The sequence below is a fragment of the Sciurus vulgaris genome (assembly GCF_902686455.1).
Source record: "Sciurus vulgaris genome assembly, chromosome: 7".
Lineage (NCBI taxonomy): Eukaryota > Metazoa > Chordata > Mammalia > Rodentia > Sciuridae > Sciurus > Sciurus vulgaris.
The window spans coordinates 146,508,477-146,523,585 of NC_136467.1; the positions used below are offsets into that span (position 1 = coordinate 146,508,477).

Below are 15,109 nucleotides of genomic sequence, written 5' to 3' on the forward strand. Positions count from 1 at the left end.
GATCATCACAGGCAGCAGGGTCTGATGGAGGTGCAGGAGTTTTAAGCTAAATGGTGTTGATCATCTTTTAACCCCTTCTGGAAGTTTCCGTATCTGTAACTGCATGTTAAGAGAATCCAGCGTCTACACTGAAGTCCCCTTTGGAAACACAGGGCTCTGTCCTTGTGATCTTCCTGGTCCTCCCTGTGTAGACTCCAAGTGAACATCCATCAAAGTCTCTTCAAAAAGTCAATTACTCCCTTTTCTTGTTCACCATTGTATTATTTGTACCATTGTATTATTTGCTGGATGGACTGAAACAGGGACCATTAGAAAAAAGGATTGGTGACTGTCCCAAGTTGGTGACAGTCCCAAGTTGGCGACTGTCCCTTTCTGTGCTGGGTGTCACCGTCTGTCTCCAGGCCCCAGTTTCCTCAAATGTAGTTTGCATCTGCTTGAGACCAAGGGTTGGCAAACATTTTCTAGAAAGATCTAGAAAATATTTTAGACTCTATGAACCAAAAAGCAGGAACAAGGATATTTGTAATTACGTAGAGAACAAGAAAGAAAACGAACTACCACAAAATTTTTGCACCCACATAAAAATGCAAAAATCATTCTCTGGTCCCAGGCTGTATAAGAAGAAGCAGCACCTGGTTTGGGCTGGTGGGGTGCATCTTGCTGAACCTTGCTTCAGAGCCGAGCAGCCTCTCCCATGGACTCTGATAGTGGGGCTGTTGACATCTGCACCAGGGTTATAGAGCCCTTGAAATGTGGCTAAGGTGACCAAAGAACTAATGTTTTAGATTTGTTTCACTGAAATTAATTTAAATTGAAATAGGCTCATGTGACAAGTGGCAGAGCTTTGAACCTTCTGTCTGTCTCCACAGGACCTGACATTTTTGGTTCTGAGTTCACTGCCTTCAAGAGCCTTTGTCTTATGAAACTGGCAAGTGAGAACAGACGTTGTGAATTTGGGCACGTCACTCCCTCTGGCCAGCCGTCACTTGTCTCTCTCATTTTTTCCCATGTTCCTGACCTGCCTTACTCCTTCTAAATGCAGAATTCCAAACTGTGCAGGGAAATACCCCAAGAATAAAAACCCAACTCAAAGGGGTGCCGCAGCTGTTTCAAATTTGAGGGAAACACGCAAGACTCAGTTGTTGGTGCACCACCAGCTCAAACTCCCACCAGCTCAGCAGCCACCCGACAGTTGACACAAGACGCTAACTTGCACACTGATGGCAGACTGGGCCCCACTCCTTCCAACAATGCCAGAGCTTTTCAAGACCAGGTTCTTCACAGCTGGAGTGATAAAAAGCAAGAACGTCCGGAAAATCAATGGGGTGCAGGAAAGGAGGGTGACAGTATCCAGTCTGATGCCAAAAGCGTACCACACACTAGGCAAGCGCTCTACCACTGAGCTACATTCCCAGGCCTTCGTATTTTTTATTTTGAGATGAGGTCTTGCTAAGTTGCTGGGGCTGGCCTCAAATTTTCAACTTTCTGCCTCAGCCTCCCAAGTTGCTGGGATTACAGGTCTGTGCCACTGCACCAGCTAAGCCAAAATTTTCTTAAAGCACAAATTTTACCCCCCTTCTCTGTGTGTGTGTATATGTGTGCATGCACACACACACACTAGAGATTGAACCCACGTGTGCTTAACCACTGAGCAACATCTCCAGTCCTTTTCTTGTTTTATTTTGAGACAGGGTCTCGCTGAGTTGTTTCAGGCCTCACTAAATTGCTGGGGCTGACTTTGAACTCGCGATCCTCCTGCCTCAACCTCCTGAGCCCCTGAGACAGCCTTCTTTTTCACTTCCTTGTTGAACATTGTACCTCTCAATTTTTCTAACCCAGAGAGTTCAACGATTTGCTTTATAAAGTGCCTAACCAGTGAGTCCTGACAAGAACTAAGTGAGCCATCCCAGCCAAGTCTGGCTAAGGCAAGAATACACGAAATCTTCACTGAAGGACACATTCAACACAAACGAGCTTCCCTAACTCACTATTGGGAGTTAGCTTTGCTTCACTGTGGGGACCCTGAGAAGAAGTGTCGTTTCATACACCTCTTCAATGGCTAACGCTAGCACACCCCACCACTTGCTCCTGGTCTGAAGGAAGGGAGGAGCCCGATTTTGGTAAGTGAGCAGCAGTCTCCCTGGTAGACAGCACGAGTCCCTCACGTGTACAATCACCCCTATGGGCCAGCTAGCAACCCCTTCTCTCCTCACCTGAGGTCACAGCAAGTTCAGAGAGCAAACTGCCACTTTTATAACGACGTTCTTTTCTATCCCAGGGTTCACTGGTGTCTGACTACCACCTGCATAAGGACCAAGAAATCTGAAATAGTCCCTTTTTTTTGCCACTTTGAGCATGGGATCCCCTGGGAAACATAGCTATAGTATACGGTCTGTGCCTCGTTTCCTTTCTGTGTCATCTAGAACCTGAGGCATAGGTGAGGGTCACCTCATCCACCCCTCCCACAGTGATGGAAGCCCTCCAGGGCAGTGACCAGCTTGGCTGCAGAGTCCCTGTGATGGGGCTGCCGTTGCCTCCCACACCCACCCAAGGGGGCCAGCCCAGGGCAAGACACCCGTGGGCCAGGCTTCCGAGGCTCTGACTGTCTCCCTGAGGTTTTCCATGGCTGAGATTTAGCGCCCTTTTCTTAGTCTCTTCCGGTTCATCCTGAGTGAAATCTGTCTTCTCCACTAAAATTAAAAGACCATGAGATCCATTTTACTAAAAGCAACCAGAATTGATGGCAGCAAGGACTTGTAGGATAAAGCATGTGCCCCACAGATTTCCCCAAGAAAAGAGAGAGAGAGAGAGAGAGAGAGAGAGAGAGAGAGAGAAGAAAGAAGGAAGGAAGGAGAAAGGAGGAAGGAAGGAAGGAAGGAAGGAAGGAAGGAAGGAAGGAAGGAAGGAAGGAAGGAAGGAAGGGGGAGGGAGGGAGGGAGGAAGGGCAGGCAAGCTTATGTTTTTTTTTTTTTGGTTTTTTTTTGTTTTTTTTTTTATTATAAACAAATGGGATACATGTTGTTTCTCTGTTTGTACATGGCGTAGAGGCATTCCATTTGTGTAATCATAAATTTACATAGAGTAATGTTTGATTCATTGTTATTTTTTTCCCTTCCCCCCACCCCTCCCACCCCTCTTTACCCTCTATACAGTAGTTCCTTCCTCCATACTTGCCCCCCTCCCTAACCCTAACTCTAACCCTAACACTAACCCTTCCCTCCCCCCCATTATGTGTCATCCTCCACTTATTAGCGATATCATTCGTCCTTTGAGTTTTTGAGATTGGCTTATCTCACTTAGCATGATATTCTCCAATTTCATCCATTTGCCTGCAAATGCCATAATTTTATCATTCTTTATGGCTGAGTAATATTCCATTGTATATATATATATACCACAGTTTCTTTATCCACTCATCAATTGAAGGGCATCTACGTTGGTTCCACACAAGCTTATGTTTAAAAAGAAGTGAAAGAACGCTTGGATGGCTTTCTTGTCCTGAGGCTGAAGGATTCTGTGCCCAGCTCTAAGGGGTTCTCAGATTGTCTTTGCCACACGTTTGTGAACAAATTCTATAACCCCTTGTACTTCCCCCACCCCTGAGTCTGGCTCATTTCAAGGGATCTACTAGGGACCCAGCAACACATTAGGTGCTAGGGATATAAAGATAAGGCCCAGTCCTTGTCCTCAAGAAACTCAAGGATGAGGTAAGAACCAGATGCATTAAGGGAAAAAACTCTACATTTCCTACAAGAACACAGCGGTGAAGTCAGGGAACTCAGAAGAGAAGGTGTAGTGCAGGACTTGGACCCCGGTTGTCCAGGAGCATTGGATGCTCGGGAAGGGCATCTCAGGCAGCAGGAAAGCATGAGAACAGGAGGGACACGTGTGACAAACTCAATAATGAGCAAAGGATCCAGTCATAGTGGCACACACCTGTAATCCCAGCACATGGAAGGCTGAGGCAGGAGGATGCGAGTTCAAAGCCAGCCCCAGCAATTTAGCCAGGCCCTAAGCAACTCAGTGACACCCTGTCTCTAAATAAAACAATACAAAAAAGGGTGGTGGATGTGGCTCAGTGATTAAGCACCCTTGGGTTCAATCCCAAGTACCAAAAAAAAAAGGATGAGCAAAGAGCAACCTTTGTCTCTCATCTCTAGACCTCCTTCCTCCAACCCATCTTTACTGTGAGCCAGAGAAATCTTTGTAAAAGACAACTCTAAAAACCCTTTGGTGGCTGCTCTTAACCTGGTTTGAAGATCATTCCACAGTCTGCCACCCTTGCCATCTGACCAGTCCTTGGTAACCACCAACCTTTCCTACCCCCAAGCCTAGTTAAGTCTACCTGGCCCTCCAAGGCAGCCTGGGGTCACCTCGATGACAAGTCTTTCCCACCTTTCAGGACTGGATGAGGCATTTCTCCAAGTGTCCTGTGACACACAGCAGACTGCGTGGTGATGGCCTAGTCGCTGGTCTCTACCCTACCGCACTGCTGGCTCTGTGTGGAAGGGCAGGGGGAGGGAGGAAGAAAAGGCTCATGGGAAGACCCTAACTGTAAGACATGAACTAAGGAAGAATTAATAAAAAAGTCAGGAGAGAGTAACGAGAAACAGCAGGGAACGAGTCCTGTCACGTAAGCAAAGTAGGGGGGCCTTGCAGCAGGAGACCCATAGGAGAAACACCCTGCAGAAATCCCTTGGCTAATGATCAAAACTAAGTTTCTTGGTCCTTTTAACTTTTGTGTTTGTGTTTTAACCAGGGACTTCTTCGGCATTCTGGGGAAGACCGTAGACCCATCTCAAAACAATAATGTTAAATATATTAAAGACAACATACACATTGATAACTAAAACCACTTATGGTAAAATATAGTTATCTAAATATTAATACATTATACTGGACGGGCTCAGTGAGTGCACCTGCAATCCCAGTTACACAGGCAGCTGAGGCAGGAGGACTGCAAGTTCAAGGCCAGCCTGGGCAACATAGTAAGACCCTGTCTCAAAATAAAAAATAAAAAGGGCTGGGGGAGTAGCTCAGGGTAAAGTATCCCTGGCTTCAATTCCCAGTATAGATAGATAGATAGATAGATAGATAGATAGATAGATAGATAGATCTATTCTACAATAACTTTCATGTTAATACTCTCAGGTTTTGGTGCCTACATTCATAATTGAAGGAAATTCTAAGTTTCAGTTAGAAGCTAACAAAAAGTGAAGTGTTTCTCCATTCACATTCAGAGTCCGCAAGTTAGGAATGCCTGCCCAAATCATCGGATTGGCAACTAGGTCCTTGCTGACTTTTGCCCGAGCAATTTCAGTGACAGAGGCAAAAGCCAGTGAGAAACACAGTGTTGGGTGGATGAGAGGAGAGGAAACACAGGCTGTCATTCAAGGTTTCTCTTTCCAGATATTTCTGTGGCAAAATGAATGCAAAGGCTTGGAAATCCTTGAAGGAGAAGAAAAGCCAAGGGGTGATAGAAATAGAACAGGCCGTCTCCTTGTGATCCCCAAAGCCATGTCAGGGAAGTGTCTAACTCTGCTGGACCCTCCTCAGGAACAAAGGCAATAGATCGGGATGGGGAGTCTAGCACTGCTGTGAATCAGGCTTGGAGGTCACATAGCCGCAGAGCCAGAACTGCAGGCAAGAAGCCACAATCTATGTCCCAATCTATGTCTGAAAAATACCATGTTGCTTGGAACGTAACACATCACTCGTGGGCTGAATTTGGAGTTGGTCTGAGAGTTCCAGTCTCTGTGGGATGCAGGTCGGAGAGAGGACCATACCAAGAATTCTTCTCATCTACAGGGAAGATAATCTCCTAGGACCTGTGCTTGGTACAGCCTTTCTTGTTCAGATGAGAGATGATCTCAAGGTAACAAGTTATTGAACCTGTTGTTTGAGGGGTTTTGTTTTGTTTTGTTTTGTTTTTCTGGGTGAGGATCAAGCACTGTCCACAGCAGGTGACTAATGAGGCATCCAATCCTAAAAATTAAAAATAAAAATGAAAAGGTATACATATTAGAGACAGACACAAAACTTGACAATATCAATATGGCAGATCAGCCCCAACAGCTGTTAAACACAGAACACATCCAAAACAAAAGTGGAAAAGGTTTGGGTTTCTAACAACCCCCCTTTTCTAGTCAAGGTTAAAAATAAAGACTCATGACTTCCCATGAGCTCTGTCTTGGAGAGCTTCTGAGAGCCTACAGGAGGACAGTTGTGTAGACAGGCAATGCCCTATTCAAATCCAGGCTCTGATTTTCCCCCTAAGGGGAATTACGTTGCTAGAGACCTGCTCTTGAGTCTCCTTTCTTCTCCGGAAACAGTTGTAGATTTGTTGGCTAGTTGACTTCATCCAGCCTAACCCAAACCAAGATAAATCAAATTAAATGTCCCCTGATACAAGAAGCAAAAAAGTCTGTGGTTCTGAGGAAGCTGGATTTCTCAGGCAATGCTTTATACTCTGAGCCAGGAGCTCACAGGGGGTCTTTGGGCCCTGGTGGAGCCTAAGGAACAATTACAACAGGATTGAAAGTTGATCACTGAACATTGTCTATCTTGCCTCGCTTTGCTTTGCCTTTCTGTGGAAGGAGTTCAAAGCCCTTTCCAGAAGAAAGCCCCACCTTGTCGTCGTTCATGGCACCCATTATCTCAACCTGAGGGTTCCAGGAAAGTTGCATAAAACCAGCTTCCTTCCAAGAGTAACCAAGGTTGCCCCTGGTGGAACCATCTGAAATTCTCAGAAGATCTAACACAAGAATCAAGGGGGGGGGGGGGGGGGGGAGGATCAGTTTCCAAACCTAACATCTCAGGTTTCTAATGCCCCATTCTCTAGCTGCATAGAATAAACCAGCTCTGAATTCCCAGAGGCTACAAAGACTGAACACAATGTGTAAGCCAGAGAGCTACTTCTCCTAAGGAATATGAGATTCCATCAGCTCTCACCTTGTAGGTGACTCCAGATTTCAAGGACCAAGTCTCCAGCAAAACACAGGTGTACTCTGCTCCTTGGACTCTACCTGTGGTTCCCAGTCAGTCACCTTGGGGATTAATGGCCTCCCTGCTCTGCACTCTCTGCTCCATTTAGCAATAAGTGTGTCCTGCAGAAATACAAACAAGACCAGCTCCTGTTCTTATAAGCCCAGCTCAGGGAAGGGAAGATGGGACCAGACTGCTCCAAGAAGTGGATTTCAGGAGGACTTGGCTCAGGCCCGGCACAGATGTTTTGTATCTGCATAGGGATTCTGTCCCTTGCCTTGAACTCTGACTCACCAGCCTGCACCAGATCAGCTCTGCATGGCAGGGTAAGTATTGAGGGAAGGTCTGAGAAACAAGGCTCCATTTGAGCCAGAGCACAGCTGGGCATGGGAGGAAAGGAGCAGGAGGTGAGGACAGGTTTAATGGGTGTCTTTATTCACTGGCGGGGGGGGGGGGGGGGAGGGTCCCACATTCTGTCATTCTCTCCCCTCTGGGCCTGCTGTTCTTTTTCTCTGAAGGCTAACCAGAAGCCAGGGCCTGAGGATTTCTCTCCTGTGGCCTGGGCTGCCTGCGGATCCTTCACATCTGCTGCAGATGTGGAAGCTTCTTCTTAAATTCACTTTCTGTATCTATGGGCTTTGCTCTTGCATGAAGCCAAGGTCACCTGGTCTATATAAAAATGCCCATGAGGTCAGGGCCTCAAGTCAAACTGAAAGAAAAGAACAAAAAGAGATGCTAGGTACTGCCCAAGCGCAGGTCCAGGTGGCAGCAGGGTCTTGACCCACCCCCACATTTCACTTAGGTACCCCACCAGCACTTCACCTGGGCCACAGAATGGAGAAGTTCAGTGGCCGAAGGGAACAACCCTGTTTCAACATCTGCTCTTGTGTAATAAAATCCTTGCCTGGAGACACTTGCAAAATGATTACTACACATGCATTATGGGATCTTTTCCAAAAAAGAAGTGGGGCAGGAAACTCCCATCCTGTCTTTGTCCTCCCTGGGGCATGTTGCCAATAGGCTTCCTTGCCTCCTCAAGACCCTGGTCAAGCCCACCTGGCCAGTCACAGATAGGGGTAGGTGCCCCTGTTTATCTCGCTGCTCCCAGGAGGTGGAGAGCTGATGGAGAAACAGCTCTTCCTAGTCCAAGCTGCACCTTTAGCAGAAACCTGCCCTGCTTAGTCCCTGGACTCCAGCCCTTCCAATTGCCCCAGAAGTTCCAAAGCTCTCTCCAACCTCCTAGCCCCTGTCTCCAGCCGCGGCCGGAGCTTCCCCCGCTGCTGACCATCCCATCGGTCATGTTTCCACCATGCCCCAGAAGTTCAGAAGATTTTCTCAGTCCAAAGGATGGCTATCCTCTTGGGCTTCGGATCCCTGACACCCAAGCTACCTCACTTCCGTGACTGTTTCTTTTCTGCGTCTTTGTTCCAGCCCTGTCTACAGCTGCCGTCCCTCTGCCTGAACACATACAGTTCTCCCCCTCTCAGGGCGTGGGCACTGGATGGAGCCAGGGGTTCCCTCTGAACTGTCCCCTCCTTCCTGGGTTGTCTGCGGCTCAGTCACTGCCACCTGCCATTGGGCTTCCCAGCACCCATTCCTTCCTGACGCTCAGGCACACCTGCCTGACCATGTCCAATTGTCACCTTTTCTCATTTCTTATGCACCTTCAAATCTGAGACCTTTCACAGCCTGGTAACACCCACCCCCATCCTCCTGATGTTCCCCCATTCCGATTTCCAGGGTACTCTGCCCTCCTGGGCGTATTCCCAATAGGACACTTCCCTCTGTCTCCTTTACCGGTTCTCTCCCAAAGGTCAGAGCAGGAAGGTGGTCCCTCCCCAGGGCTCCTACTGCTCCTCACTCTTGCACATGCTCTGAAATATCCCTTGTTCCTCGTTGCTGATCCAGCAAAGCGCCAGTTCATTATGCTGGCATTGTTCTCTCCCAAGCTACCAGCTGAGACGGCTCCTACTCCTCCCTTCTACTCTGACCACGTCTCACCTCCTCATTGGACCACAGGTGGGGATGTTTCCATCACCTCCAAGGCTCTGCCTACACCACATCCTTTCTTCTTCCCCTTCTCTATCCAAATCCTACTCCTCATTCAAAGTCTAGCCAAACTCTCTTCGGTCCCCACTTGTGTTATTAATACAAGGAAAACAGAGACGGTATCTTTCCTCTTGGGTATCCCTGCAAACCATACGCTTCCCATATGGAAACCGAGCAGAGCTGAACGTATGGAGGGGTTATGCCAACACATTTCTTAAATGCATTCATGACCTCCACATTCTTTAGTCTTGATGGTCACAGCCACAAGCAAAATGTGACACACACTTTTGTTCAAGTATTGCTTGCTTTGAAAACATTGTGAGAATCTGTCTATAGTTATATCACTTTTACTCCACAGGTTTATGTGGACAAATTCATTAAAAATAGACCTACTTGTTTCCTCCTCCTTGCTGATGGGGGTTGAGGTTAAACGGTCATTAGCTAGTGGCAGTGTGTCACATTTGGCTGTCCTGAACAAGAGGGGGCAGCTTACACTTGTGTTGTGGTTTATCTTGAGATAACACTGGACAGGGTTTTCCTTAAAAAAAAAAAAAAAAAAAAGAACACTTTGTGAAAACATCTAAATTTAAACATTCAGTAACATTACGCCACATCCCAGGTCTAAAAGACAACGCTGGCGTAGTTTATTATTGTTTTCAAAAAAATACAAGTACCTGGAACAGAAAGCTAGTATCTTTCTTGCTCATTTTGTATTAAGAACTTATCCAAACTTTCATTCTCCCTTGACCCTCTGATGGAAATATAACTCTGCACACCACATCTGCTGCCGTTCCTCCAACCGGCTCTTCAGTACAGAGCTCTCTATTTTCAGGGGTCCATGGTCCAGCTACCTTTATGCTGTCGCTGGCCCAGAGGATGTAAGCAGATCTCATGCACAACTTTGGGAAGTGTCTAGAGGGAAGCAGGGCTCTCGCCCCCACCTTCTCCTCCTGAGGGTTGAAAACTGCAGAGGGGCTCAGTCCCTGCAGGGCCTGGGTCACAAGTGGAAGCGTAGGAGAGGGTAGGATAACAAACCAGAGGAGCCCGGGCCTTCTGTCTACAGAGCAGCTGCGCTGGCCCTGGCACACCGGCCTCCAGAGTTCATTTAATACAACAGAAACGGAGCCTCTTGTCCTACATAGCAAACCTCATCTTACCTAATAGACCTGCCTGAGAGTCAAAACTTACTATTTGATTCACAGCATCAGAAACTTCCAGTGTATACAGCTTGGCTTCAAAGTTCTGCGTGGAGGTGAACTCCCATCTTTCAACATCACATGGATCCACGACTATTTTCAACAAAACGGACTAAAATTAGTCCTGGCGTCTGTTCCCCACCTCTGTTCTTCTGTTGGGATTTTCTTTCCTGAGATGAGAGAGGCTGGGTGGTGTCCTGGAACACGTGTGCAGAGTGAAGCAAGAGAAGCAGACTTTAACCCTTGTCTCCGAGCTCTGTTAGTGATGTGACCCTCGATCAATGACATTCTATATCCAAAAGATGCTGTGAATAATTTCCATTTTAATCATCAAAGTCTTATTGAGTTTGTTGTGAGGATGAATTAAAAAGCCAGAGTCTGGAAAGTGGTTTCAATAAAAGCTTATGAAACCTAAAAGAAAAAAATCTCAAACCACAGAATATACAGGTCCCAAGTAACTGACTCCTAAGCAAACAATTAACAAGGTCCTTTTTTAAGCAGAGAGAAAAAGCTGTGCTCTTCCTAACAGGTGTTGGGGACTTTCATACAGACCTGGATACTGAGGCTCTTGGTCTTGCAAACTCAGGGCTGAGAAGTTCAGCTCCCCCATAGGAGAAGAGATTCCCAGGAGTGCAAGTTAAAGGGCATGGTAGTATGTCTGCAAAGATGGGCACCAACAGTGCATATTCCTTCCCCGCAGTCACAGGTGGGCTCCTTCCCATCCACTGTGATTTGCTTTGACTAACTGGAGGATTTCCAGGTCTAGATAAAGGGGACTTGCTAAGGTCAACCACCAGGGAAACCAGCTGAAGTCAGACTACTGAATGACAAGAGAACCCTGGGGAGAAGTCACATGCCGGAGAGTCAAGGCCACCAGTCAAAGCACTCAGACCCCAGACAATGACCCTCCTGGATGTCCCAACCCCAACCAATCCCCATATGAATGGACCACAGTGGCCTTGGCTGACCTCAAGGACAACAGAATGTCTCCAGAACTGTGAGAAAGAATATAATATGGCTGCTTCAAGTCACTGAGTTTGGGGGTGGTTTGTTACACAGTGGTGAGCAGCTGATTCAAAAGAGGTCCCCGTGTTCTCAGAAGCAAGACACGTGATCACGTCTCAGTGCCTCCCTCCGGTCAATTCCCAGCCCTGCGGCAAACTCAGTCTACCTATGATGTCGGCTTCTTCAGCTTACAGATTCTTCTACCCCGGCATAGGTAACAGTTCTAGTGTGTTCTTTCAGCTCACTTTTATTATTCGTCTGTATTACCATTAAAATGGCAAGGATGAAATAACCACCAGGAAGAACCGTGAAGACAACCCAGATCCCAGCAGAGGGGTCTGGGCGATTTTCTCCCATGGCTGGGCTCTGCCAATTGGCAACAGTTAAATTCCTATTTTCCACTCCTAAGTGGAGTTCTTATTATTAAGCTCTGTAGTAAAAATAATAATGGCTAACATTTATTACCTTCGTACCATGTGCAGGGCTCAGTGCCAACCATATAGCATTTAATTGTTTGAACAACTCCATGAAGCAGATTCATTTATTTCTCAAACATTAATCAACCAGGCACCATCCAGGTACAGGGACCCAGACACTGACGACAAAGATCCCGATGGCTGTTCGAGCCAAGGTGGGCGACGTGGGGAAGCTGTGAGGCTTCAGGCACCTTGGGAAGGCAGAGCTGCCCTAATCTGCTGGGAGGGAGAGAGCGCTGTGATGGTTAGCATCCTACTGCCCGTTTTACAAATGACGAGCTGCCATGTAGAGTCACTTGCTGGAGATAATACAGCAGGAAAATGCAGAGTTGCAGCTGAGCTGGGTCTGTTGGATTCCAGAGCACATCTTCCCCATCCCGCCCTCCCACCTAGCGTTTCAGACCCCCAAGCTACGGGTTGGAAATTGCACGGACCAGGCTGTCCCCATCCCACTCACCCCGCTTACGAGAGAGAAACAGGCCAAACCCCTGTGCCAGCAGGGCAGGTTCCTGAAGTAGCATGACGCCCTCACCACTCCGAGAATCCTTCCCCTCGTGAGAAGCACAGGACCAAAGCCAGGGGCTTGGACAGGGGGACACTTGTCCCAACCACAGTAGCTTCACCCCGCAGGCTGCAGCAACTACCAGGGAGTCCCTAAAATCAGAGCCAGTGACTTTTCTCTTCTGCAGGAGTTGCCAAATAATTCCTCATAACTGATCACCTGAAGAGGACAGAATGACAAGGTCAAAAAAACATCAAGGAGAACACTCCAGAAATAGCGTGTTTTTAAGGGTTAAAATGATTTTATCATTACCCGACACCCAGTAATGTTAAGTTCGATGCTGGGAGGCAGGAGCCTTGGGTCCAAGAGCTTTCATTCTCTTCGTCCCCACGAATCTGGCTGGGAGCTTTCACAGCATGATGTTGTGACAAGGCAAGGGCTGTCCTGAGGGTGCTTGGTCAGACAGGAGGGCAGGCACAGGGGCCCCACACGGCCAGCACTCTCAGGGAGCAGATGGCCGCCGCCCTTATGCATTCAGTTTTAAAACTTTCTAAAAATATTTTATTAGGGTAAAATCTCATTAAAATTCTCTAATATAATATATTTTTAATAAAAGCCATGGTTCCTTTTCCCATTTTGTAAAGTACTTATCACCAAAGTTGAAACAAAAGGTCTCTCTCTCTCTCTCTCTCTCTCTCTCTTTCTCCTCTCTCTCTCTCTCTTTCTTCTCTCTCTCTCCTCTCTCTCTCTCCTCCTTCCAAAGCAAAGGACTCCCAGATTTTCAGCTGCAAAGCCCCAGAGACCCCAGAGGTCCAACTGTTAAGAGCACCAATTTCCGACCGAGGAATCACACGCAAAGAGACTGAAGGGTAACTGACATCACAATTTATTGCCCCCAAAACAACCTTCTCAACTCAAAGCAAAACCATAATTACGGGTGAGAAAGACACTCCCTGTTAACTGGCTGTGAAAGAGTGATTTACGGGGCTTTCTCCCTCACAGTCGAAGGCTCTTGGCAGTCACAAATACCGGTTTTGTGTATTCAGAGGCAAAGCTCAGAGGAGCAGAAGAGAGGAGAAAGGACATTTTGCATGGGAAGTGTGCCTCTTTCCACCACATTGATTCCATAAAGTCACAGCCCCGAGAGCCCTTGGAAAGCCCCCCATTCGGAAAACAGACTTGCACCATGGCGATGACAAAGACAGGCACTTCCTTTTTGGCTTTTTCTCCCCCCCCCCCCCCCCCTTTAAGTAGTTCCTTGCCCATTGAAATCTCCTGGTCTCTATTTACGCCTTACAGGAAGAGAGGACCCCCACCTCGGGGCAAAACGCTTGCACGATTTTAAGATGCAGAGCAACGTGGACCTGGCCTGGCTGGAGACAGGGGATTTGGGACAGTATGAAGTTCTTATCTCTGCAGAGCCGGCACAGACGACACATAAGAGAAGCTGGTGTCTCTGTGAACACTTTCCTGACATGACCAGGAACAGAGCCTTGGTGAGGGATCTAGGAGGTGCTGGGAAATGAAATGGATGTGAAGAATCCAAAGGAAAGAGAACCAAGCCCAGTGGCCAAGCTCTGGAGGAACCATCTAGAAAGAATCCACCAGTGGGGACACTTCCTTCATGGCAATCCCACCCAAGTCAGCCTACTTCTAGAAGGTACAGGACCAGGAATCCACTGAGCTTGCTTCTAAAACCTGGAGTGCTTCCTCCCTATCGCATCTCAGTTTTTTCCATCAGAGCTGGTGTCCCTAGTACAGTCACAGGAGATTCAGTTTCCTCCCAAGCCCACGATCTCCTGATAGAATCAACCTTCCCTCCAGGGGCCTGGGAATTAGTCGACCTTAGGACCGTGAGGGAATGGCGCTATGCGGAGGGAGAAATGAGTTGGCTCTAAGTTTTCTGCGCTGAGTTTTCTTTAGGAGATGTGAAGATGTACCCCCAGCGTGGGAAAAGTGGGGATTCAGAGCCCAGCGGAAACTGGGCTTCAAACAGTCTGTGAGAAGCGACTGAAGCTCCGACTCTTACCTGTTGGAGGGTAGGGATGATCCTGGGAGTGACTTGCTCTGGATATGACCTGCCATGGTTTATCCAAATTGCCTGGCACAGGCCACCACTCTCTCGGTGCTCTGTGCAGGGGGCCCCTCCTGTGTTTCAAACCCAGACTTAATCACCCTGAGCCCAGTCACATGACCATCTGGGGTCAACAGGAGGAAGCAGCTGTTGGCCATGTTGGCGGTACTGAAACTAAGCACGAGAAGAAAATTAACTGTCCTCGGGAAAGAAAGCCATCATTCCCGATGGAGAAGACCTGATTGTACAGGAGAAAAGGAGGAAGACAACTGGAAGCCCACCACCCTTCAGCCACAGGCCTGGGCCCTGGAGGGGATTGTCGGACATGGGGCAAGACACCAGGGACCTTTGAATTTCAGGGACACAAGAAATCCTTTTTCAGTCTAAGTTTGTCCCCCAAACTTGCCTGGACATACTTTACTAGAAATTTTATTGGCTATCTATTTAAAATGCAGACACACTCGGCACCTTGTTATTTTTATTTGCTAGATCTGGCCTCCCTTTATGTAGGAAAAAAGAGATGTTGGAAAAGTAGAAAAATAACAGGGCTCCACCATTTCAGTTTGCCCACGTGGACTCCAGAATGCCCCTGGTTCCCGTCCCTAGGCAGGATCAAGTCCCTGGGGGAAGAAAGAGTCCAAAGACCTGAGGGAGGGGAAGAACAGAGACAGGTTGGGAAGCAGGCAGGGAAGATGCAGAACAGCCTGGACTCCATCTTGCTGGGGAAGAAGGGACAGGAAAAGCACCAGGGAGAGCAGGAACGTGGGAAGGTCTTGCAGGAAGGAAGCCACCAGGGAGTCCTTCCCTGGTTTCAAGATTCACT

At 47.7% G+C, this 15,109-nt stretch overlaps 1 long non-coding RNA gene across 1 annotated transcript; it reads right to left on the reverse strand.

The window, feature by feature from the left end:
* Positions 1-3,453: 3,453 nt before the first annotated feature.
* Positions 3,454-14,357, reverse strand: LOC306665490. Its single transcript, XR_013765041.1, has 4 exons — positions 14,242-14,357; positions 6,952-7,106; positions 6,630-6,754; positions 3,454-5,985 (listed from the first exon to the last, which is right to left on the reverse strand). It is a non-coding gene; the product is annotated as an uncharacterized lncRNA (long non-coding RNA).
* Between the last annotated feature and the right edge of the window lie 752 nt (positions 14,358-15,109).